This window comes from Salvelinus namaycush, unplaced genomic scaffold, assembly GCF_016432855.1.
Source record: "Salvelinus namaycush isolate Seneca unplaced genomic scaffold, SaNama_1.0 Scaffold848, whole genome shotgun sequence".
Classification (NCBI taxonomy): domain Eukaryota; kingdom Metazoa; phylum Chordata; class Actinopteri; order Salmoniformes; family Salmonidae; genus Salvelinus; species Salvelinus namaycush.
The window spans coordinates 1-24,034 of NW_024061584.1; the positions used below are offsets into that span (position 1 = coordinate 1).

Below are 24,034 nucleotides of genomic sequence, written 5' to 3' on the forward strand. Positions count from 1 at the left end.
TATAGTGGTCAGCAACACGAGTGTCAGTCAGTCTATAGTGTGTCAGTCAACACGAGTGTCAGTCAGTCTATAGTGTGTCAGTCAACACGAGTGTCAGTCAGTCTATAGTGTGTCAGTCAGTCTATAGTGTGTCAACATGAATGTCAGTCAGTCTATAGTGTGTCAACATGAATGTCAGTCAGTCTATAGTGTGTCAACATGAATGTCAGTCAGTCTATAGTGTGTCAACATGAATGTCAGTCAGTCTATAGTGTGTCAACATGAGTGTCAGTCAGTCTATAGTGTGTCAACATGAGTGTCAGTCAGTCTATAGTGTGTCAACACGAGTCTCAGTCAGTCTATAGTGTGTCAACACGAGTGTCAGTCAGTCTATAGTGTGTCAACACGAGTGTCAGTCAGTCTATAGTGTGTCAACACGAGTGTCAGTCAGTCTATAGTGTGTCAACATGAATGTCAGTCAGTCTATAGTGTGTCAACATGAATGTCAGTCAGTCTATAGTGTGTCAACATGAATGTCAGTCTATAGTGTGTCAACATGAATGTCAGTCAGTCTATAGTGTGTCAACATGACTGTCAGTCAGTCTATAGTGTGTCAACATGACTAACAGTCAGTCTATAGTGTGTCAACATGAGTCTCAGTCAGTCTATAGTGTGTCAACACGAGTGTCAGTCAGTCTATAGTGTGTCAACACGAGTGTCAGTCAGTCTATAGTGTGTCAACACGAGTGTCAGTCCGTCTATAGTGTGTCAACACGAGTGTCAGTCAGTCTATAGTGTGTCAACATGAGTGTCAGTCAGTCTATAGTGTGTCAACATGAGTCTCAGTCAGTCTATAGTGTGTCAACACGAGTGTCAGTCAGTCTATAGTGTGTCAGTCAACACGAGTGTCAGTCAGTCTATAGTGTGTCAGTCAACACGAGTGTCAGTCAGTCTATAGTGTGTCAACATGAGTCTCAGTCAGTCTATAGTGTGTCAACATGAGTGTCAGTCAGTCTATAGTGTGTCAACACGAGTGTCAGTCCGTCTATAGTGTGTCAACACGAGTGTCAGTCAGTCTATAGTGTTCAACATGAGTGTCAGTCAGTCTATAGTGTGTCAACATGAGTCTCAGTCAGTCTATAGTGTGTCAACATGAATGTCAGTCAGTCTATAGTGTGTCAACACGAGTGTCAGTCAGTCTATAGTGTGTCAACACGAGTGTCAGTCAGTCTATAGTGTGTCAACACGAGTGTCAGTCAGTCTATAGTGTGTCAACACGAGTGTCAGTCAGTCTATAGTGTGTCAACACGAGTGTCAGTCAGTCTATAGTGTGTCAACACGAGTGTCAGTCAGTCTATAGTGTGTCAACACGAGTGTCAGTCAGTCTATAGTGTGTCAACACGAGTGTCAGTCAGTCTATAGTGTGTCAACACGAGTGTCAGTCAGTCTATAGTGTGTCAACACGAGTCTCAGTCAGTCTATAGTGTGTCAACATGAGTCTCAGTCAGTCTATAGTGTGTCAACATGAATGTCAGTCAGTCTATAGTGTGTCAACACGAGTGTCAGTCAGTCTATAGTGTGTCAACATGAATGTCAGTCAGTCTATAGTGTGTCAACATGAATGTCAGTCTATAGTGTGTCAACATGAGTCTCAGTCAGTCTATAGTGTGTCAACACGAGTGTCAGTCAATCTATAGTGTGTCAACATGACTGTCAGTCAGTCTATAGTGTGTCAACATGACTGTCAGTCAGTCTATAGTGTGTCAACATGACTGTCAGTCAGTCTATAGTGTGTCAACACGAGTGTCAGTCAGTCTATAGTGTCAACATGACTGTCAGTCAGTCTATAGTGTGTCAGTCAACACGAGTCTCAGTCAGTCTATAGTGTGTTAGTCAACACGAGTGTCAGTCAGTCTATAGTGTGTCAGTCAACACGAGTGTCAGTCCGTCTATAGTGTGTCAGTCAACACGAGTGTCAGTCCGTCTATAGTGTGTCAGTCAACACGAGTGTCAGTCAGTCTATAGTGTGTCAACACGAGTGTCAGTCAGTCTATAGTGTGTCAACACGAGTGTCAGTCAGTCTATAGTGTGTCAACACGAGTGTCAGTCAGTCTATAGTGTGTCAACACGAGTGTCAGTCAGTCTATAGTGTGTCAACACGAGTGTCAGTCCGTCTATAGTGTGTCAACACGAGTGTCAGTCAGTCTATAGTGTGTCAACATGAGTGTCAGTCAGTCTATAGTGTGTCAACACGAGTGTCAGTCAGTCTCGTGTGTCAGTCAACACGAGTGTCAGTCAGTCTATAGTGTGTTAGTCAACACGAGTGTCAGTCAACACGAGTGTCAGTCAGTCTATAGTGTGTCAGTCAACACGAGTCTCAGTCAGTCTATAGTGTGTCAGTCAACACGAGTCTCAGTCAGTCTATAGTGTGTCAGTCAACACGAGTGTCAGTCAGTCTATAGTGTGTCAGTCAACACGAGTGTCAGTCAGTCTATAGTGTGTCAGTCAACACGAGTGTCAGTCAGTCTATAGTGTGTCAGTCAACACGAGTGTCAGTCAGTCTATAGTGTGTCAACATGAGTCTCAGTCAGTCTATAGTGTGTCAACATGGGTCTCAGTCAGTCTATAGTGTGTCAACATGGGTCTCAGTCAGTCTATAGTGTGTCAACATGGGTCTCAGTCAGTCTATAGTGTGTCAACATGGGTCTCAGTCAGTCTATAGTGTGTCAACACGAGTGTCAGTCAGTCTATAGTGTGTCAACATGGGTCTCAGTCAGTCTATAGTGTGTCAACACGAGTGTCAGTCAGTCTATAGTGTGTTTGCATCCACATGCCCGCCTCCCTCCCCCATAATGTACCCTTACTTGGCAACTTGGGATCCAATCATCACGTCTCCCTCCTTCATCATCGTCTGGCTGTAGGGTCTCATGTAAGGGTCCACACTGAGGAACACAGCCTCCAACAGCACCTGAACAGTGGTCTATTCATTAGTACACACCGTAGCAAAACAATTCTGCAACTGAAAATATTTTGCTACAAAAATGTATAATTTGTTAAGGGGTATATTCATTAGTGGACACCGTTTTGCAAAGAAAACACGTGTTTTTTGTTGGAAAATTTCTGATTAGTCCCACCCCGTTTCGGCCCAGATAACCTGTGGTTAATACATTTGTACTAGAAACAGGTTATCAAGTCATTTCACATGCCATGGAACATGTTAGAAATGCAAAAGGAACGTGTTCATTTTGTGTGAAGTTCCTGGTAGGGCTTCAGTATGTGTCCAAGACCATTTTCCCCTCTGGGACATTAAAGGGCAATTCCGCCACTTTTCAACTTCATATTCTTTATCTCCAGCCCCAATCCAGTGTCTACATGTGAAAACAGTGTGTTTCTGTGATCCTTGGTTAAAAAGAGAAGAAGGTCCTCAAAAAGTATTCTCTGTGATGTCACAGGGTAGAATTAAAACAGTGGTTTCTTGCTCCCCGCGTCACCGCAAAATCCCAGTGTTGGATAAACACTGTTTTAAAAAATATTTTAACTTTTGATGATGTCATCAAGTAGAACCTTTTTAAAGTTATATATTTTTTCTACAAAACATAGAAATGCAACATTTCCACATATGTAGACACTGGTATTGTGCTGCATATGATGAAGATACGGTTGGAAAATGGTGGAATTGCCCTTCAAAGTCTATCCTATCCTCACCTGTCCATTCTTGGGCTGTGGCAGCGTCTCCTCCTTCAGATGGAAGTCACTAGCCTTGGGGAAACCCTGGAAGTGCTGGCGTAAAGTCCAGGCCTTGGACACAACCATGGTGCTCTGCTCCTCTGGTCTAAAACAGTAGATCTGTAGAGACGGGCTGGAGGGAAGAGGAGGAGGAGACAGCGGTATGAGTGTATGAGAGAGACAGAGGGAGATATAGAACATGTGTTGTGTGTCTTGGGTTGAAATCACAGTGTAAATATTTGCATTCCTTTGTGCATATGCTAATAAATCCTGTCACAGCTATGTTTACTCAGGGCAGGTCATGAAAACGACTTTGTCCCAATGTTTTCTCAGGGCAGGTCATGGAAACTATTGTTTAGCCATGTTTACTCAGGGCAGGTCATGCAAACTACTGTTATGACATAAAAACAGATTAAGCTACTTTGGGTTGGGAGCAAAAATACATTTTCATTCTCTACTGCAAGATAATGGACAATATAATGTATTATTCTTGTAATTCAAATGATTCTACTTCTTTACCTGAATATGCTGATTACTGCAGCATAAAACTCAGGGGCGCAACTTTTGGTTTTAGAAGTGGGGGGGATAACAATAAATATATTATTAACAGCCTACCCGACCGCTCGGAGACGTCCGCATGGTCCTAAAGCACACATTTGCCTCGTTTTGTATCACATTCCAATGATAAAACTGGGGTGGACAAAATAGAAATTTCTGCATGCCCCCCCGTCCGTCCCACGTCCCCGGTGAAAGTTGCACCCCTGATAAAACTGAAGTATGTCCAGCTAGTGTGTCTTCACACTACATTTTATTTTCTGATTGAACCTTTATTTAACTAGACAAGTCCGTTAAGAACAAATTCTTATTTACAATGACAGCCTACCCCGGACAACGCTGGGCCAATTGTGCGGCGCCCTATGGGGCTCCCAATCACAGCCTGATGTGATACAGCCTGGATTCGAACCAGAGACTGTAGTGACACCTCTTGCACTGAGATGCAGTGCCTCAGACTGCTGCACCACTCGGTAGCCCATGTACATCGAGTACATTCCTTACCTAGCTATATTTCACTGTGTAAAGATGATTAAATATTGTCATCTATGTTTTCCATTCAAGTATTTGGTAATTGAATGGAATAGACATCTAAGCACTGCCACTGTGGATTTCAGAAAGCTTCATTTCTGCTACTTTGCAACAGTGTTGCTATGGGTTACTTTATAGGTGGCTGTAACGACTTTGATCTCGAATGTCCACTTCATACAGAGAAATGACACCCCAGCAATGAACGCTTTGTTGACGATTGATCAGCTTTGCTTTATCTTGGCCAGGTCGCAGTTGCAAATGAGAACTTGTTCTCAACTAGCCTACCTGGTTAAATAAAGGTGAAATAAATCAAATTATAAATAAAAAAATAAAGCAGCCGTTCAGAATTAAATGTAGTTGTGATGAATGGAATGCAATATTTTATGGAATGCAATATATGCACGTGTTCAGACAAGACAACTCAACCCAAGGCTGGTCCCAGATCTGTTTGTTTGCCAACTGTAGCCAACATGCAACCAACTCCAACAGACGACCAAGCTATTATATGCTAGCCGTTATGCTTAATGTTAAACTGATCAATATGTGTTGTTAATTCAACGTTTCTCAGGCGTCAACATGCGGAATAGACCTACTTCAGCAACAACAACAAAAAGGAGAGGAGCGGAGGAACCCGCCCGTGGGCTACATGCGTGCTGGTAAGCATCTCATCCAAGCAGCCAGATAACGGAATGGGACTAGTCCTACTTTTAGCTAAAGCGAAACCTCACTCGTACGATATCCGTTAGTAAACGCGTATTTGCGCCACCGCGAAATCGACTGAATGAGTGTAGGCCAACGTCTCCTAAACGCGGAACTTGTAAATTCGATAAACATTTGTACTAGACAAACACTGAATATTAAGGTAGAAAGTGTGGATATGTCTGTTTACTTTACCGTTTGGTCCGTGCGTGCGCGTCTGCTATTTCAGTTCAGGCTCGCCCACGTCTGCTGGAGAAAGTTGGCTTGTCGGTGGATCTCAGGATTGGGTATAGTAACCGATCTGTCGTAGTGTCCGGAAGGGAACTGTGGGCTTTGTTACTGGCATTGGAGTTATAACGTTGCCTAACCTTTCACCCTAATATTTCCTCACCGACCGAAAAAGCGGAATCATTGAACAGTGGCACGCTCTGCAGTGACAGAAGTTGTAGCCTAATGCTACGTTCATAACCAAGTGGAAAGGTAGTATTTGCCATGTACGACTGGGGGGGAAATCCTCTTGAACGTCCCCTCCAACTGGTAATTACTAGAGGAAAACACGTCTATCATCCCGGAGCTCAGACTTCTCCCACATGCTGACCTTTGTCGTCATCTACTAAGAAAATTACTTCCAGAACAGCATTTTCTGCAGTTAAGTGCAACAAAACTTTATTTATAAAAAGTAATCTATTAATATGGTTTTGTAACACTATAATTTGTTTACAAGCATGTCCATGGTTGATGTCCATGGTTGATGCAGCTTGTTGGCTTTTAGCCAGTTGCAGTTTCTCAAAGAGTTCAAAGCATGTGAATGCATTCAACTGGTATTATGACTTCACAACTGGTACTTACCACCTTGCCACTTTGCTGTGAATGCAGCATTACTCCGTCAATTTATGCTGCATTCATAAACACGTGGGAATGTGGTTATTACTAGAGGTGTGCCGAGTAGTCGGACAAACAAGTATAGTGTAGGAAATGAGCAATTCTCTTGATACGATTATGATCCGAGTATTCTTTTTATTATCCGTGATCGGAAACGCATCTTTCTCATGTCAGTCAGTCAAGTGAGGTGCTGCTACATCATCTAAATAGCTCAACTGGCTAGTTTGCCTGTCTGTAAAGAGAAGGGTGGGCTGTATATTGATCCTGCTGCACTGATTGGACAGAGTAAAGCTGTATGTCTCTGTCCACTCGCTTCATAATTTCACCCGATCACTTTCACTTCTGTTTCGGTGTGATCATTCACGTTAGCCTGCTGCTATGATAAATCACATGGCAAGGACGTTTGCTATCAAGCATCAATGTGCTTCATATCTAACAAACGAGTGAGGGTAGGGGGAAAAAAAGATAAAACGCCAACTCGCATTCTGACTGATAGCAAAATGTCTGCCCACTTCAAGTTGAGGACACACAGACACAGGTCGAACATACACACCCCCCGCAGCTCCTACTCTGCAGGTTGTTTGGTCTATAAACGTGCAGCGAGATAGGTATTTGCCAACATCTACATGTTAAAACATTTAAGTTTTTTACAAGCACGAGTATCATCCGATCCAACTATCAACTGTCAATGTACAGATATGATTACGAATACGAGTATGGATAGGCACACCCCTAGTAATTACCAGTTGTGAAGTTGTAAATACCATTTGAATGCATTCACATGCTTTGACCTCATTGAGAAAGATAAGATAAGTTAATAGCCAACAAGCTGCTAGGTAATATTTAACTAGGGAAGTCAATTAAGAACAAATTCTTATTTACAATGACTGCCTACACCGGCCAAACTCAGACGACGCTAGGCTAATTGTGCGCCGCCCTATGGGACACCCAATCACAGCCGGTTGTGATACAGCCTGGATTCGAACCAGGTTGTCTGTAGTGAGGCCTCTAGCACTGAGATGCAGTGCCTTAGACCGCTGCGCCAACTTGGAAGTCCAAGAGTATACCAATTAGTGTTCATAAAACATATTAATAGATTGTTTTTTATAAATAATGTTTTGTTAAATGTAACTGCCTAAAATGCTCTTATCGAGATCATTTCCTTAGTAGGTGTGCAGAGGTCAACATGTGGGAGAAGTTGGAGCTCAGGGATTTCCCACTAGTAATTACGAGTTGAAGGGTAATTAAAGTGGATTTTTCCCAGTCGTATGTGGTCAATATCACCTTCCCACTTGGTTATGAAGGCAGCATATCATTAAACAACATTAGTGTGCCGTAGAAATAGTATGCCAAATTCATGATATTGATTTACATTTGGATATTGTCTTTTTTATTAAAATGTTTATTATTAATATCACACATTAAGGCATACTATTTATAGGGATATTGGCAGCATATTGTAGGAAATGTTTCATTTTATTCTTCCACCTCAACATGAATCGATTAATCACTTTATTTTCTTAGTAGCTGATAGTCACAGGCCTAGCTCTGGTCCAGGGCGTTAGTGCGCGTTTCACTTCAAAGATAACGCTTTGAACACACCGACTGTACTTTGCGCAAAATAGTATGCTGCGTCATCTAGATATGTGTGCAACAAAAGTTCAACATTCACCTTATGTTACCATTTCTGTCAACCAGTTTACGCATACAGTTTGACGTATACGTTCGATAAATCCAACGTATAATCCACACAAAACATACTGCAACAGCCTCTGCAACGCAATTGTGCAGGGCAACGCAGCGTTCCATTGGAAATTAATGTACTGTTGGTGTCCCAAAACGCTAATCACAGTCAGTGTGTTCAACGCGTAAGGTATAAGAGAAGCGCACTAACGCTCTGGGCCATAGCTATGGAAGGAGGAACTGAAGTGCAAGCTCCAATCTATTTCGGCAGGTGGCGACAATAGTCCAGACAAAGTATCAAGGATTTTCTACACACCCATACAACAAGGCTTTTGCACTATTATTACCAATACAGCATACATGATCTAAACTGACCTATTATATTACCACTACAGTATACATGATCTATACTGACCTATTATATTACCAGTACAGCATACATGGTCTATACTGACCTATTATATTACCAATACAGCATACATGATCTATACTTACCTATTATATTACCAATACAGCATACATGATCTAAACTGACCTATTATATTACCAGTACAGCATACATGGTCTATAGTGACCTATTATATTACCAGTACAGCATACATGGTCTACTGACCTATTATATTACCAGTACAGCAAACATGGTCTATACTGACCTATTATATTACCAGTACAGCATACATGGTCTATACTGACCTATTATATTACCAGTACAGCATACATGGTCTATAGTGACCTATTATATTACCACTACAGCATACATGGTCTATACTGACCTATTATATTACCACTACAGCATACATGGTCTATTGGGACCTATTATATTACCACTACAGCATACATGGTCTATACTGACCTATTATATTACCAGTACAGCATACATGGTCTATAGTGACCTATTATATTACCAGTACAACATACATGGTCTATACTGGCTTTGTACTGTTAAATAATAAGCTGTTTCTTTGCTAATACATCAGGATTTCTATTACTTAAGCTGCTTCACCAGTCCACTTAACTTCATAACAGTTTCTGATAATATAATGTTGGGATTTCATTACAAAATAAAACATAATTTAGTCACATTGGATATCCAAATGAGAACTTTAGGCTGTTTATGTCGCCGGCTGGGTTTTGAACCCGGGTCATATGTGCAAGAACAGACTGTGTTAGCCCACCATGCTAAGATAAGGGTCAAGTTACCTATGTTTTTTTCCCCCAATCACTTTGCCAAATTTTCACAAGAATGAGCTTAACACAAAAATCTAAAACAGATCATCAAAATGTCTCATGTTTCAAAACTCTAAACACATAGTTACAATGTGGACGTTGTCTTCTCGCACATCCAGTGGATATTCGTTGTGCATGGTACGTCGTTCCAACTCTTTAGTGGGTCTGATACCTTCTTTGAGAGATGAGCGCAGTCTTCACCCGTATGTGCATCGTTTGGTTCCCCATCCCTCCAATACCTATAAACAAGACAACAAAATAGACGGCAAAAAGTAATTAAAAAAGCAATCAAACAGGCTACAGCACAGATAGACGGTAAAAAGTCACATGGAACACCACAGGGAAACAGAAGGTAAAAAGACATCAAACACATACATATGACATTTACATTTTAGTCATTTAGCAGGCACTCTTACCCAGAGAGACTTACAGTTGGTGCATTAATCTTAATAACCTGTTTGGGCTAGGGGGCAGGATTTTCACTTTTGGATGAAAAGCGTGCCCAGAGTAAACTGCCTGCTACTCAGTCCCAGATGCTAATACAGTGGGGCAAAAAAGTATTTAGTCAGCCACCAATTGTGCAAGTTCTCCCACTTAAAAAGATGAGAGAGGCCTGTAATTTTCATCATAGGTACACTTCAACTATGACAGACAAAATGAGGGGAAAAATCCAGAAAATCACATTGTAGGATTTTTTATGAATTTATTTGCAAATTATGGTGGAAAATAAGTATTTGGTCACCTACAAACAAGCAGGACTTCTGGCTCTCACAGACCTGTAACTTCTTCTTTAAGAGGCTCCTCTGTCCTCCACTCATTACCTGTATTAATGGCACCTGTTTGAACTTGTTATCAGTATAAAAGACACCTGTCCACAACCTCAAACAGTCACACTCCAACCTCCACTATGGCCTAGACCAAAGAGCTGTCAAAGGACACCAGAAACAAAATTGTAGACCTGCACCAGGCTGGGAAGACTGAATCTGCAATAGGTAAGCAGCTTGGTTTGAAGAAATCAACTGTGGGAGCAATTATTAGGAAATGGAAGACATACAAGACCACTGATAATCTCCCTCGATCTGGGGCTCCACGCAAGATCTCACCCCGTGGGGTCAAAATGATCACAAGAACGGTGAGCAAAAATCCCAGAACCACACGGGGGGACCTAGTGAATGACCTGCAGAGAGCTGGGACCAAAGTAACAAAGCCTACCATCAGTAACACACTACGCCGCCAGGGACTTAAATCCTGCAGTGCCAGACGTGTCCCCCTGCTTAAGCCAGTACATGTCCAGGCCCGTCTGAAGTTTGCTAGAGAGCATTTGGATGATCCAGAAGAAGATTGGGAGAATGTCATATGGTCAGATGAAACCAAAATATATATTTTTGGTAAAAACTCAACTCGTCATGTTTGGAGGACAAAGAATGCTGAGTTGCATCCAAGGAACAACCATACCTACTATAAAGCATGGGGGTGGAAACATCATGCTTTGGGGCTGTTTTTCTGCAAAGGGACCAGGACGACTGATCAGTGTAAAGGAAAGAATGAATGGGGCCATGTTTCGTGAGATTTTGAGTGAAAACCTCCTTCCATCAGCAAGGGCATTGAAGATGAAACGTGGCTGGGTCTTTCAGCATGACAATGATCCCAAACACACCGCCCGGGCAACGAAGGAGTGGCTTCGTAAGTATTTCAAGGTCCTGGAGTAGCCTAGCCAGTCTCCAGATCTCAACCCCATAGAAGATCTTTGGAGGGAGTTGAAAGTCCATGTTGCCCAGCAACAGCCCCAAAACATCACTGCTCTAGAGGAGATCTGCATGGAGGAATGGGCCAAAATACCAGCAACAGTGTGTGAAAACCTTGTGAAGACTTACAGAAAACGTTTGACCTCTGTCATTGCCATCAAAGGGTATATAACAAAGTATTGAGATAAACTTTTGTTATTGACAAAATACTTATTTTCCACCATAATTTGCAAATAAATTCATTAAAAATCCTACAATGTGATTTTCTGGATTTTTTTCCTCATTTTTTCTGTCATAGTTGAAGTGTACCTATGATGAAAATTACAGGCCTCTCATCTTTTTAAGTGGGAGAACTTGCACAATTGGTGGCTGACTAAATACTTTTTTGCCCCACTGTATATGCATATTATTAGTAGTATTGGATAGAAAACACTCTGTTTCTAAAACTATTTGAATGATGTCTGTGAGTATAACAGAACTCATATGGCAGGCAAAAACCTGAGAAAAAATTCCAACCAGGAAGTGGGAAATCTGAGGTTTGTAGTTTTTCAACTCAGCCTCTATTGAAGATACAGTGGGATATTGGTCATGTTGCACTTCCTAAGGCGTACACTAGATGTCAACAGTCTTTAGAACGTTGTTTGATGCTTCTACTATGAAGGGGGGCTGAATGAGAGGGGAATGAGTCAGGTGTCTGGCAGAGTGCCTTGGGCTCGTGACGCGCGGTCATGTGAGAGCGAGCTCTGTTCCATTGCTTTTCTACAGACAAAGGAATTCTACGGTTGGAACATTATTGAAGATTTATGTTAAACACATCCTAAAGATTGATTCTATACATCGTTTGAAATGTTTCTACGGACTATAACGGAACTTTTTGACATTTCGTCTGCTCCTACTGAACGCGCTTCGTGAATTTCGATTTGTTTACCAAACGCGCTAACAAAAGAAGCTATTTGGACATAAATGATGGACATTATCGAACAAAACAAACATTTATTGTGGAACTGGGATTCCTGGGAGTGCATTCTGATGAAGATCATCAAAGGTAAGTGAATATTTATAATGCTATTTCTGACTTCTGTTGACTACACAATATGGCGGATATTTCTTTGGCTGTTTTGGGCTCTGAGCGCCGTACTCAGATTATGCTTTTTCCGTAAAGTGTTTTTGAAATCTGACACAGCGGTTGCATTAAGGAGAAGTGTATCTAAAGTTCCATGTATAATAGTTGTATCTATTATCAATGTTTATTATGAGTATTTCTGTGAATTGATGTGGCTCTCTGCAAAATCACTCCATGTTTTGGAACTTCTGAACATAACACGCCAATGTAAAATTCGATTTTTGGATATAAATATGCACTTTATCGAACAAAACATACATGTATTGTGTAACATGAAGTCCTATGAGTGTCACCTGATGAAGATCATCAAAGGTTAGTGATTAATTTTATTTCTATTTGTGCTTTTTGTAACTCCTCTCTTTTGCTGGAAAAATTGCTGTGTTTTTCTGTGACTTGGTGGTGACCTAACATAATCATTTGTGGATCTTTCGCTGTAAAGCCTTTTTGAAATCCGACACTGTGGCTGGATTAACGAGAATTTTATCTTTAAAATGGTGCCTAATACTTGTATGTTTGAGAAATTTGATTTATGAGATTTCTGTTGTTTGAATTTTGCGCCCTGCAATTTCACTCGCTAGCGGAACCCCTTTCCCAGACAGGTTTTAAGATGACAAGGTGGGACAACCACATATCACAGTCATAGTAAGTACATTTTTCCTCAGTAAAGTAGCTATCAGCTACTTTGTAGTTGTAGTTTTTGATGTCAGAGGAGTCGAGTGTTGGTTTCTTGAGGAGGGGATCGGATCGGGACATTTTGAAGTCAGAGGGGACGCAGCCAGTGGTCAGGGATGAGTTGATGAGGGAGGAGAGAAGGTCTCCAGAGATGGTCTGGAGAAGGGAGGAGGGGATGGTGGGCAGGTTGTCGGGTGGAAGTTACATTTTCCTCCTTTTTCACTCAGCTGCCCACAGCCCTGTTCTGTAAGCTCACAATGAGTCACAGCCAAGGGGCAGGAGGGGAGGGCCGAGCCGGCCGGGAAGAAAGGGGACAGTGCGAGTCATAGGATGTGGAAAGGGAGGAGAGTAGGGTCAAAAAGGCAGAATCGGGAGACAGGAGGGAGAAGGATTTAGCAGAAGGGAAAGATGATAGGATAGAAGAGGAGAGAGTAGGGGGAGAGAGAGAGAAGATTGTGACGGCGCTTGGCCATCTAGATAGGTGCTGAGTGGTTAGGGTTGGAGGAAAGGGAGACAGAAAAGGAAACAAAGTAGTGATCAGAGACCTGGAGGGGGTTGCAGTGAGATTAGGAAGTGAACAGCCTCTAGTAAAGATGAGGTCAAGTGTATTGCCTGCCTTGTGAGTGGGAGGGGACTGGGGAAAGGTGTGAGAGAGTGGTGTGGAGCCTTCCTTGAACAACTCTGCAGAACAACTCGGCAGAACCGCCTTTGTTTCGACGACCATCTTAGTTTGATCTCATTTTGCTCTTTTGTAGATTTGGCAACTATTTGTGTATTCTATACCCGTTCGCTCCTCTCCCTGTAGGCTTTACAGACACTCCCCACCCTTTGACTACAATCCTTCTAATTTAGTGTACCCTGCACGCACAACCCATGTGGAATTCCTGGTTTTCCGATCTGTGGTCAAGTACGCAGAGTTCATCTCAGCCTATGCTGCTTTCAGTCCCTTGACTTTTTGGCCCTGATGGAGACATGGATCACCCCAGAGAACACTGCTACTCCAACTGCTCTCTCATCATCTGACTACGTGTTCTCTCATAGTTCGAGAGCATCTGGTCGTCGTGGTGATGGCACAGGACTACTCAGTTCTCTTAAGTGGAGATGTTCTCTTTTCTCCCTCTCACCTGTCCATCTCTTCATTTGAATTCCATGTTGTCACTGTCAATTGTCCACTCGAGCTTAACATTGTTGTTATCTATCGCCCACCAGGTGCCCTTAGAGAGTTACTCAATGAGCTTGCCACCTTAAAGCTAATTTACTGACATTGGGTCACCGCTCTTCGTATTTGGTGACTTACACCTCCTGACGTCTGCCTTTGATTCATTTCTTTCCTTCATTTCCGATTAATTTTAATTAATTAATTAATTTTACCTCCTTGCCTCTTTTGACCTCACCTCCCGGTACTCATTTCTGATTGCCTAGGAGAGGAGGAACCACTCCCCCTCCAATACAGCCACTGATTACCAAAACAACAACAGTCCCAAATTGCCCTGCCCCTTAATGCTGGTTAATGTGTCAACAATCCTCTGGAAGTTAAAAGCAGTCAGCCGTTCACACACCAAGTAGGACACTGGGAAGACAGGCAGCACTTAAAGTAGGCGGCCCTAGCTAGCAAAAAGACAGTACTAGACAACAACAGATTAGGACAAATTATATTTATCACTCCTGGAGATATCATGAGTCCTCTAACTATAAAATGAATCACACTGAGATGGAGCCTCAGAAACTGGTTCTGTACGCTCAGAAAAGAGGTGAAGCCACTCCCGCTTCAATTCAGGAGTCCTAACTATAGAAGGAAGCACATAGAAACAGACAGTAGAAAGTCATCCAATACCAACACAGATAATCAGACGGTAAAAAGGAATTTGTTACAAATTAGACTGTAAAATATCATCCAGAACAGGTCCACTCACGTAGTGACAGGAGCTGATGATTGGTCTAATGCGCCATCGTTAATCCACTCCCAAACCCCCTCTGTGTTAGTGTCATGGAAACCAAGATAGGTGTCCAGGCATCCACTCCATTCATAGATAAATTCCTATTGTTTTGTCACAAAGAAAATATCCAGTCACAAAGAAAAGATCTTGAATCACATACAAACATGATTTTGTGTCAGGATTATTCACGTTTTATTTTGGAGGGGGGGGCTTGCAAACATTGGTTAAAGAGAGTGACATGATAAAGTGAAAAACAAACAGGAGTTGAAATGGAAACAAAATGTTGAAATGATCCAAAATATAATTGTCTAACTCCCTCTCACCTGTTCCTCTTTGCTGTTAATGATCACCAGGTGTGCTCCTCGTCCCAGACAGTCCTGCCTGCTCTCTGTCCAGGATTTCTTCTCAGTAGAGAGGTAGTACCAACTGGACTTAAACTTCCTCCATCCTTGGGGACCGGAGCGTAGAGGTTATTTCATGACAAACACATGATAGCGATCACATTTGTACACATCAGGGACAAAATAGCACCTTATTCCCTACGTAGTGCACTACTTTCCACCAGGACCCAAATGGCATGGTGGTTTAGAAACAACAGCGTCCTTGGTGACTTTCAGTGGGAATGGAAGTCCTTTCAGTTCCCCAAAATGTTTTGACCTAGATTCAATCAGATCAAGTGTTAAGGCGACAGCAGACAGCTGCATAGGGGATGTTTTGGTGGTGTTGGAGGTGGAACTGTGTTAGATCTGTGAGTGGCTGCTCTTGCCATCAATGTCACGAAGCCACACCCACCTCACTTGTGTTAGAAGTTCAGAACGAGAAAGTGTAGGCTATATAGAAATAATGATGCTCAAATGGAAAAATCATTCAAATAAATAATGCGGATTCTATCATCCAAATCATTCCAGCGTTCGAACGTGTAAACAAGGCTGCATGGGATCTCTTAATGCAAATCTGTGCAGCCAATGGCAATGTCTGCATTAGGTACACTGAGTGTACAAAACATTAGGAACACTTGCTCTTTCCATGACATAGACTGACCAGGTGAATCCAGGTGAAAGCTATGATCTCTTATTGATGTCACCTGTTAAATCCACTTCAATCAGTGTGGATGAAGGGGAGGAGACAGGTTAAAGATTTTTAAGCCTTGAGACATGGATTGTGTATTTGTGCCATTCAGAGGGTGTATGGGCAAGACATAAGATTTAAGTGCCTTTGAACAGGGTATGGTAGTAGGTGCCAGGCGCACCGTTTTGTGTGTGTCAAGAACCGCAAAGCTGCTGGGTTTTTCGCACTCAACAGTTTCCTGTGTGTATCACCACCCAAAGGACATCCAGCCAATTTGACACAACTGTGCATTGTAGTCAGCATGTGCCAGCATCCCTGTGGAATGCTTTTGACACCTTGTAGAGTCCATGCCCTGACACATTGAGACCTGTTCTGGGGGCAAAAGGGATGCAAGTCAATAATAGGAAGGTGTTCCTAATATTTTGTACACTCTGTACAATGCCAGGAGCTGCTTGTGGATTTGACAGCTCTAACGCAGTTCCACCTCTGACACCATCAAAACAGCTGCTATGTGGATGTCGGCTAACCCGGATCTGATTAAATATACCCCTTACTGAACATGAACTGATCTGCTCTAGTCTATTTGCAATTTCCCAAACTCCAAAAATATGCTTTCATTGGTTGCTTTCCTTGGTTGCTTTCCATAGAAACCTTTTTTTTAACAAAAAAAGTCTGACCCCTACTTACTGAGAAATGAACCATCACATCAAAAGGTCATTTTTAATTAATCAACACAGCTCCATCCTGTTTAATTTCCAAACACTGGGAAGACACACATGACAAACCAGATGCCTACTCAGCAGCCTGGTATCAACTGATAAGCATCCACAGCCAGCTGCCTTCTCAGAAGCCTGGTATCAACTGATAAGTGACCAGAGCCATCTAAGTACACACAAATCTGTCTTTGCTGACAGATCTACTTGTTTTTGCCAACTCTTTGAATAATCTACATCAAGGGTTCTTAAACTTTTTCAGCTCAAGATCCAAATTAGAAATTGACCTTACTCCCGTGACCTAAATTGTCCTCCAATGGCCCAAATTATGAAGAAACAGTGTGTAGATGTACTCATAACTTGCAACCCACCTCCCACATGCTCAGGGCCCACTTTCAGTCCTGACCCATAGTTTAAGAAACTCTTGTCTACATGCAGAGTATTGCACAATTGATCATCTAACTAATGAAATTATCAGATTTATCTTGTATCCGTTACATGTCCGTTTAGGTTAAAAATCCATTGTGTTGGATGGGCACAGCATACGTTAAAAATGAAATAACACTCATTTCGAGGTAATCCAATGGATTACATTAAATGACTTGTATTGTAATCCGTCCAACCCTGATCTGTATAAATACAGTAAATCAAGTGCACGTAAAATATATATATTTTTTTTAGAAAACAATTAGGCTACTATTTGGATCAAGCCAGGCCCCCAGTGTCCGGTTTGGAGCATGAAGTCAAGTGCTCTGTTGGTCGCCCACTGCATAGCAAACTAGCAGTGCCCCAAAAAAACCCTGGTCTGCCTAAATCCATTACGATCGCTAGAACGGCCCCATTTTTTAAAGATACTGTTTTGGGCTCAACAATTTGTTTACTAAGATCAAGTTTGATCTCCTAGGTGAATTATTTTAAAATTCTCCTCAAATCGGGATATTTAATTAAATAGTGATAAAATCTGATCACTATATTGTCGTCACACAGGACCACATGCTGACACAGACCAATCACGAACCGGCAGGCTTAGAGGAGGCTCACGCCCTCATGCACGCGCTCTCAGGCAGGATGAAAACGACTACATCAGGTAGGATGAAAACGACTACATCGACCACGATGCTTTGCTAGTGACGGCTGCTTACGACATGATCCTTAGCGATTTTCTGGGTGACATTCAGCCCCATTCAGCAATATGGCACGCTTCAAATTAAAATACTTCCGGATTCATTCGCCATCGGAACTTATCCATAAGAAATAAGTGGACGACGTCAGCGCTATCACTATGTACTGGTCTTAATGTCTATGAATCTAGCAGATCTGGAGTACAGTGAAACAGTCAATTGATCTAGCACAGTGGTTCCCAAACGTTTTATAGTCCCGTACCCCTTCAAACATTCAACCTCCAGCTGTACCCCCTCTAGCACCAGGGACAGCACACTCTCAAATGTTGTTTTTTGCCATCATTGTAAGCCTGCCACACACACGCTATACGATACATTTATTAAACATAAGAATGAGTGTGAGTTTTTGTCACAACCCGGCTCGTGGGAAGTGACAAAGAGCTCTTACAGGACCAGGGCACAAATAATAATCAATAGTTTTGCTCTTTATTTAGCCATCTTACATATAAAACCTTATTTGTTCATCAAAAATGGTGAATAACTCACCACAGGTTAATGAGAAGGGTGTGCTTGAAAGGATGCACTTAACTCTGCAATGTTGGGTTGTATTGGAGAGAGTCTCAGTCTTAAATACTTTTCCAGACATAGTCTGTATTTAGTTTTCATGCTAGTGAGGGCCAAGAATCCACTCTCACATAGGTACATGGTTGCAAAGGGCATTCCTGTCTTAACAGCACTGTTTGCCAAGGCAGGATACTCTGAGCGCAGCCCTATCCAGAAATCTGGCAGTGGCTTTTGTATAAATTATATTTTCACAGAACCGCTTGTTGCAATTTCGACGAGGCTCTCTTGTTCAGATATCGGTAAGTGGACTGGTGGCAGGGCATGAAAGGGATAACGAATTCAGTTGTTTGTGTCGTCCTTTTCGGGAAAGTACCTCCGTAATTGCACACCCAGCTCACTCAGGTGCGTCGCTATATCACATTTGACATTGACCATAAGCTTTAGTTCATTGCACACAAAAAAAATCATACAATGATGGAAAGACCTGTGTGTTGTCCTTGTTAATGCAGACAGAAAATATCTCCAGCTTCTTAATCATAGCCTCAATTTTGTTCCGCACATTGAATATAGTTGCGGAGAGTTCCTGTAATCCTAGATTTAGATCATTCAGGTGAGAAAAAACATCACCCAGATAGGCCAGTCTTGTGAGAAACTCGTCATCATGCAAGCGGTCAGGCAAGTGAAAATTATGGTCAAGGTTTTATGGTTAATGTGATTGGATGTTAATTATTTTACTAGGCTACCTGTATTTGACATTGTATTGTTATTTCGCTGAACACTAGATGGTTTCATTTTATTTTTTGGCAGTGAAATGAGGCCACTCAGGCGAGAAAAAAACCTCACCCAAATGTATAGCCCCGTTGGAAAATATACAGTTGAAGTTGAAAGTTTACATACACCTTAGCCAAATACATTTAAACTCAGTTTTTCACAATTCCTGACATTAAATCCTTGTAAGAATTCCCTGTCTTAGGTCAGTTAGGATCACCACTTTATTTTAAGAATATGAAATGTCAGAATAATAGTAGAGATAATTATTTATTTCAGCTTTTATTTCTTTCATCACATTCCCAGTGGGTCAGAAGTTTACATATACTCAATTAGTATTTGGTAGCATTGCCTTTAAATTGTTTAACTTGGGTCAAACATTTCGAGTAGCCTTCCACAAGCTTCCCACAATAAGTTGGGTGAATTTTGACCCATTCCTCCTGACAGAGCTGGTGTAACTGAGTCAGGTTTGTAGGCCTCTTTGCTCGCAGACGCTTTTTCAGTTCTGCCCACAAATTTTCTATAGGATTAAGGTCAGGGCTTTGTGATGGCCACTCCAATACCTTGACTTTGTTGTCCTTAAGCCATTTTGCCACAACTTTGGAAGTATGCTTGTGGTCATTGTCCATTTGGAAGAGCCATTTGTGACCAAGCTTTAACTTCCTGACTGATGTCTTGAGATGTTGCTTCAATATATCCACATAATTTTCCTGCCTCATGATGCCATCTATTTTGTGAAGTGCACCAGTCCCTCCTGCAGCAAAGCACCCCCACAACATGATGCTGCCACCCCCGTGCTTCACGGTTGGGATGGTGTTCTTTGGCTTGCAAGCCTCTCCCTTTTTCCTCCAAATATAACGATGGTTATTATGGCCAAACAGTTCTATTTTTGTTTCATCAGACCAGAGGACATTTTCCAAAAAGTACGATCTTTGTTCCCATGTGCAGTTGCAAACTGTAGTCTGTTTTTTTTATGGCGGTTTTGGAGCAGTGGCTTCTTCCTTGCTGAGCAGCCTTTCAGGTTATGTTGATATAGGACTCGTTTTACTGTGGATATGGATACTTTTGTACCTGTTTTCTCCAGCATCTCCACAAGGTCCTTTGCTGTTGTTCTGGGATTGATTTGCACTTTTCACATCAAAATACATTCATGTCTACGAGACAGAACGCGTCTCCTTCCTGAGCGGTATGACACCAGTCCCATGGTGTTTATACTTACGTACTATTGTTTGTACAGATGAACGTGGTACCTTCAGGCGTTTGGAAATTGCTCCCAAGGATGAACCAGACTTGTGGAGATTTACAATTTTTTTGGTTGATTTATTTTGATTTTCCCATGATGTCAAGCAAAGAGGCACTGAGTTTGAAGGTAGGCCTTGAAATACATCCACAGGTTCACCTCCAATTGACTCAAATGATATCAATAATTTTCTGGAATTTTCCAAGCTGTTTAAAGGCACAGTCAACTTAGTGTATGTTAACTTCTGACCCACTGGAATTGTGACACGGTCAATTATAAGTGAAATAATCTGTCTGTAAACAATTGTTGGAAAAATTACTTGTGTCATGCACAAAGTAGATGTCCTAACCGACTTGCCAAAACTACAGTTTGTTAACAAGAAAATTGTGGAGTTGTTGAAAAACGAGTTTTAATGACTCCAACATACTGTAAGTACATGTAAACTTCCGACTTCAACTGTAAATGTACTATAAATGTGAATCACATTTTTATTTGGCGTACCCCCGACGGCATTGCGCGTTCACCAGTTTGGGAATACCTAATCTAGCAGATCTGGAGTACCACAAAACAGTCATGTCATTTTCCAGTTTCTTACCACCGCTCTGTTTGTTTAGCTCTTCCTTCGAGTGGTCTCTCTCTTTAGTCAGGGTGTTGTAACTGGTCTGTAGCTGGTCTCTCTCTTTAGTCAGGGTGTTGTAACTGGTCTGTAGCTGGTCTCTCTCTTTAGTCAGGGTGTTATAACTGGTCTGTAGCTGGTCTTTCTCTGTAGTTAGGGTGTGGTAACTGGTCTGTAACTGGTCTCTCTCGTTAGTCAGGGTGTTACTACTGGTCTGTAGCTGGTCTCTCTCTTTAGTCAGGGTGTTGTATCTGGTCTGTAACTGGTCTCTCTCTTTAGTCAGGGTGTTATAACTGGTATGTAGCTGGTCTTTCTCTTTAGTCAGGGTGTAATAACTGGTCTGTAGCTGGTCTTTCTCTTTAGTCAGGGTGTTATAACTGGTCTGTAGCTGGTCTCTCTCTTTAGTCAGGGTGTTGTATCTGGTCTGTAACTGGTCTCTCTCTTTAGTCAGGGTGTTATAACTGGTCTGTAGCTGGTCTTTCTCTTTAGTCAGGGTGTTATAACTGGTCTGTAGCTGGTCTTTCTCTTTAGTCAGGGTGTTATAACTGGTCTGTAGCTGGTCTTTCTCTTTAGTCAGGGTGTTAGAACTTGTCTGTAACTGGTCTCTCTCTTTAGTCAGGGTGTTGTAACTGGTCTGTAGCTGGTCTCTCTCTTTAGTCAGGTTGTTGTAACTGGTCTGTAGCTGGTCTCTCTCTTTAGTCAGGTTGTTGTATCTGGTCTGTAGCTGATCTCTCTCTTTAGTCAGGGTGTTGTATCTGGTCTGTAGCTGGTCTCTCTCTTTAGTCGGGGTGTTGTATCTGGTCTGTAGCTGGTCTCTCTCTTTAGTCAGGGTGTTGTATCTGGTCTGTAGCTCGTCTCGCTCTTTAGTCAGGGTGTTATAACTGGTCTGTAGCTGGTCTCTCTCTTTAGTCAGGTTGTTCAAACTGGACGTCTGGAATCTCTCTGCAGAGTAGTAATGACCAATGACTCGGTTATCTGTTGAAATAAAAACATATAGATATTTTGGACAATTTTATAAAACAAAATTCAGCCACACAAGTGGATATAGTATACACATGTGCTTACGTCACTGAGGACAACACAGTAATTTCCCCGTTGTGGTCCTTTGAACGATAAGTATTAAACTACTGATGATGAAGAATGTAAACTCAGCAAAAAAGGAAACGTCTTCACACTGTCAACTGCGTCTATTTTCAGCAAACTTAAAATACGTGTAAATATTTGTATGAACATAAAAATATTCAACAACTGACACATAAACTGAACAAGTTCCACAGACATGTGACTAACAGAAATTGAATAATGTGTCCCTGAACAAAGGGGGGGTCAAAATTAACAGTCACTATCTGGTGTGGCCACCAGCTGCATTAAGTACTGCAGTGCATCTCCTCCTCATGGACTGCACCAGATTTGCCAGATAGCCCTCACCCTCCGATCCAACAGGTCCCAGACGTGCTCAATGGGATTGATATCCGGGCTCTTCGCTGACCATGGCAGAACACTGACATTTATGTCTTGCAGGAAATCACGCACAGAACGAGCAGTATCGCTGGTGGCATTGTCATGCTGGAGGGTCATGTCAGGATGAGCCTGCAGGAAGGGTACCACATGAGGGAGGAGGATGTCTTCACTGTAACGCACAGCGTTGAGATTGCCTGCAATGACAACAAGCTCAGTTCGATGATGCTGTGACACACCGCCCCAGACCATGACGAACCATCCACCTCCAAATCGATCCCGCTCCAGAGTACAGGCCTCGGTGTAACGCTCATTCCTTCGACGATAAACGCGAATCCGACCATCACACCTGGTGAGACAAAACCGCGACTTATCAGTGAAGAGCACTTTTTGCCAGTCCTGTCTGGTCCAGCGACGGCGGGTTTGTGCCCATAGGCGACGTTGTTGCCGGTGATGTCTGGTGAGGACCTGCCTTACAACAGGCTTACAAGTCCTCAGTCCAGCCTCTCTCAGCCTATTGCGGGGACAGTCTGAGCACTAATGGAGGGATTGTGCATTCCTGGTGTAACTCGGGCAGTTGTTGTTGCCATCCTGTACCTGTCTCGCAGGTGTGATGTTCGGATGTACCGATCCTGTGCAGGTGTTGTTACACGTGGTCTGCCACTGCGAGGACGATCAGCTGTCCATCCTGTCTCCCTGTAGCGCTGTCTTAGGCATCTCACAGTACGGACATTGCAATTTATTGCCCTGGCCACATCTGCAGTCCTCATGCCTCCTTGCAGCATGCCTAAGACACGTTCACGCAGATGAGCAGGGACCCTGGGCATCTTTCTTTTGGTGTTTTTCAGAGTCAGTAAAAAGGCCTCTTTAGTGTCCTAAGTTTTCATAACTGTGACCTTAATTGCCTACCGTCTGTAAGCTGTTTGTGTCTTAACAACCGTTCCATTAATTGTTTATGGTTCATTGAACAAGCATGGGGAACAGTGTTTAAATCCCATACAATGAAGATCTGTGAAGTTATTTGGATTTTTACGAATTATCTTGAAAGACAGGGTCCTGAAAAAGGGCCGTTTCTTTTTTTACTGAGTTTATTAGTGAAAACATAATAAACGTATAAACTCACAGTAGACAGACAGGCCTATGATCCCAGCCAGTAGGAGAACACACAGCAGCCCCAGACACACTGCAGCAACTCCGGATGGTCTCTTCCACCACTGAAAATTAGCTGAATCTCAAGGTATTATAAACTCTCTCGGGTAATGTTAAATTTTTTTATATCATCCAGAATCGTGAGGGGACTAATAGGTACTCGTCTGAGAAAGTGGTTTGTGTGTGTGTGTGTGTGTGTGTGTGTGTGTGTGTGTGTGTGTGTGTGTGTGTTTTTCTCTGTGTATCTGTACTTGCATTGATACCTGAAAATGTAACACCAATGTAATCCTTTTTTCTGGGCTTGTTGGCATATGTGTCTTTATCAATATCCATGGTCTGCATTGTTGGATTCTCCACCTGTGTTTGTATAAGATTGTCTCTTACATTTTTACTCAAAATGTGTATCTGTGCCTTATGTATCGTTATTCGAAGTACTGGAGGGGAGCTTGACGTAGTTTATTTACTCATTACAGAGGAAACAATGGGATAGTCCCAAAAGTACAAACTCAATTAGTGACTACTCTGCTTAGGTAAAATATTAATATTTTAAACATAAAATTGTATATATCTAAACCCCCCCC

At 42.2% G+C, this 24,034-nt stretch overlaps 1 long non-coding RNA gene across 1 annotated transcript; it reads right to left on the reverse strand.

The window, feature by feature from the left end:
* Positions 1-2,842: 2,842 nt before the first annotated feature.
* On the reverse strand, positions 2,843-5,924 carry LOC120043049. The gene is made up of 3 exons (XR_005476303.1): positions 5,683-5,924; positions 3,685-3,838; positions 2,843-2,947 (listed from the first exon to the last, which is right to left on the reverse strand). It is a non-coding gene; the product is annotated as an uncharacterized LOC120043049 (long non-coding RNA).
* Positions 5,925-24,034: the final 18,110 nt, after the last annotated feature.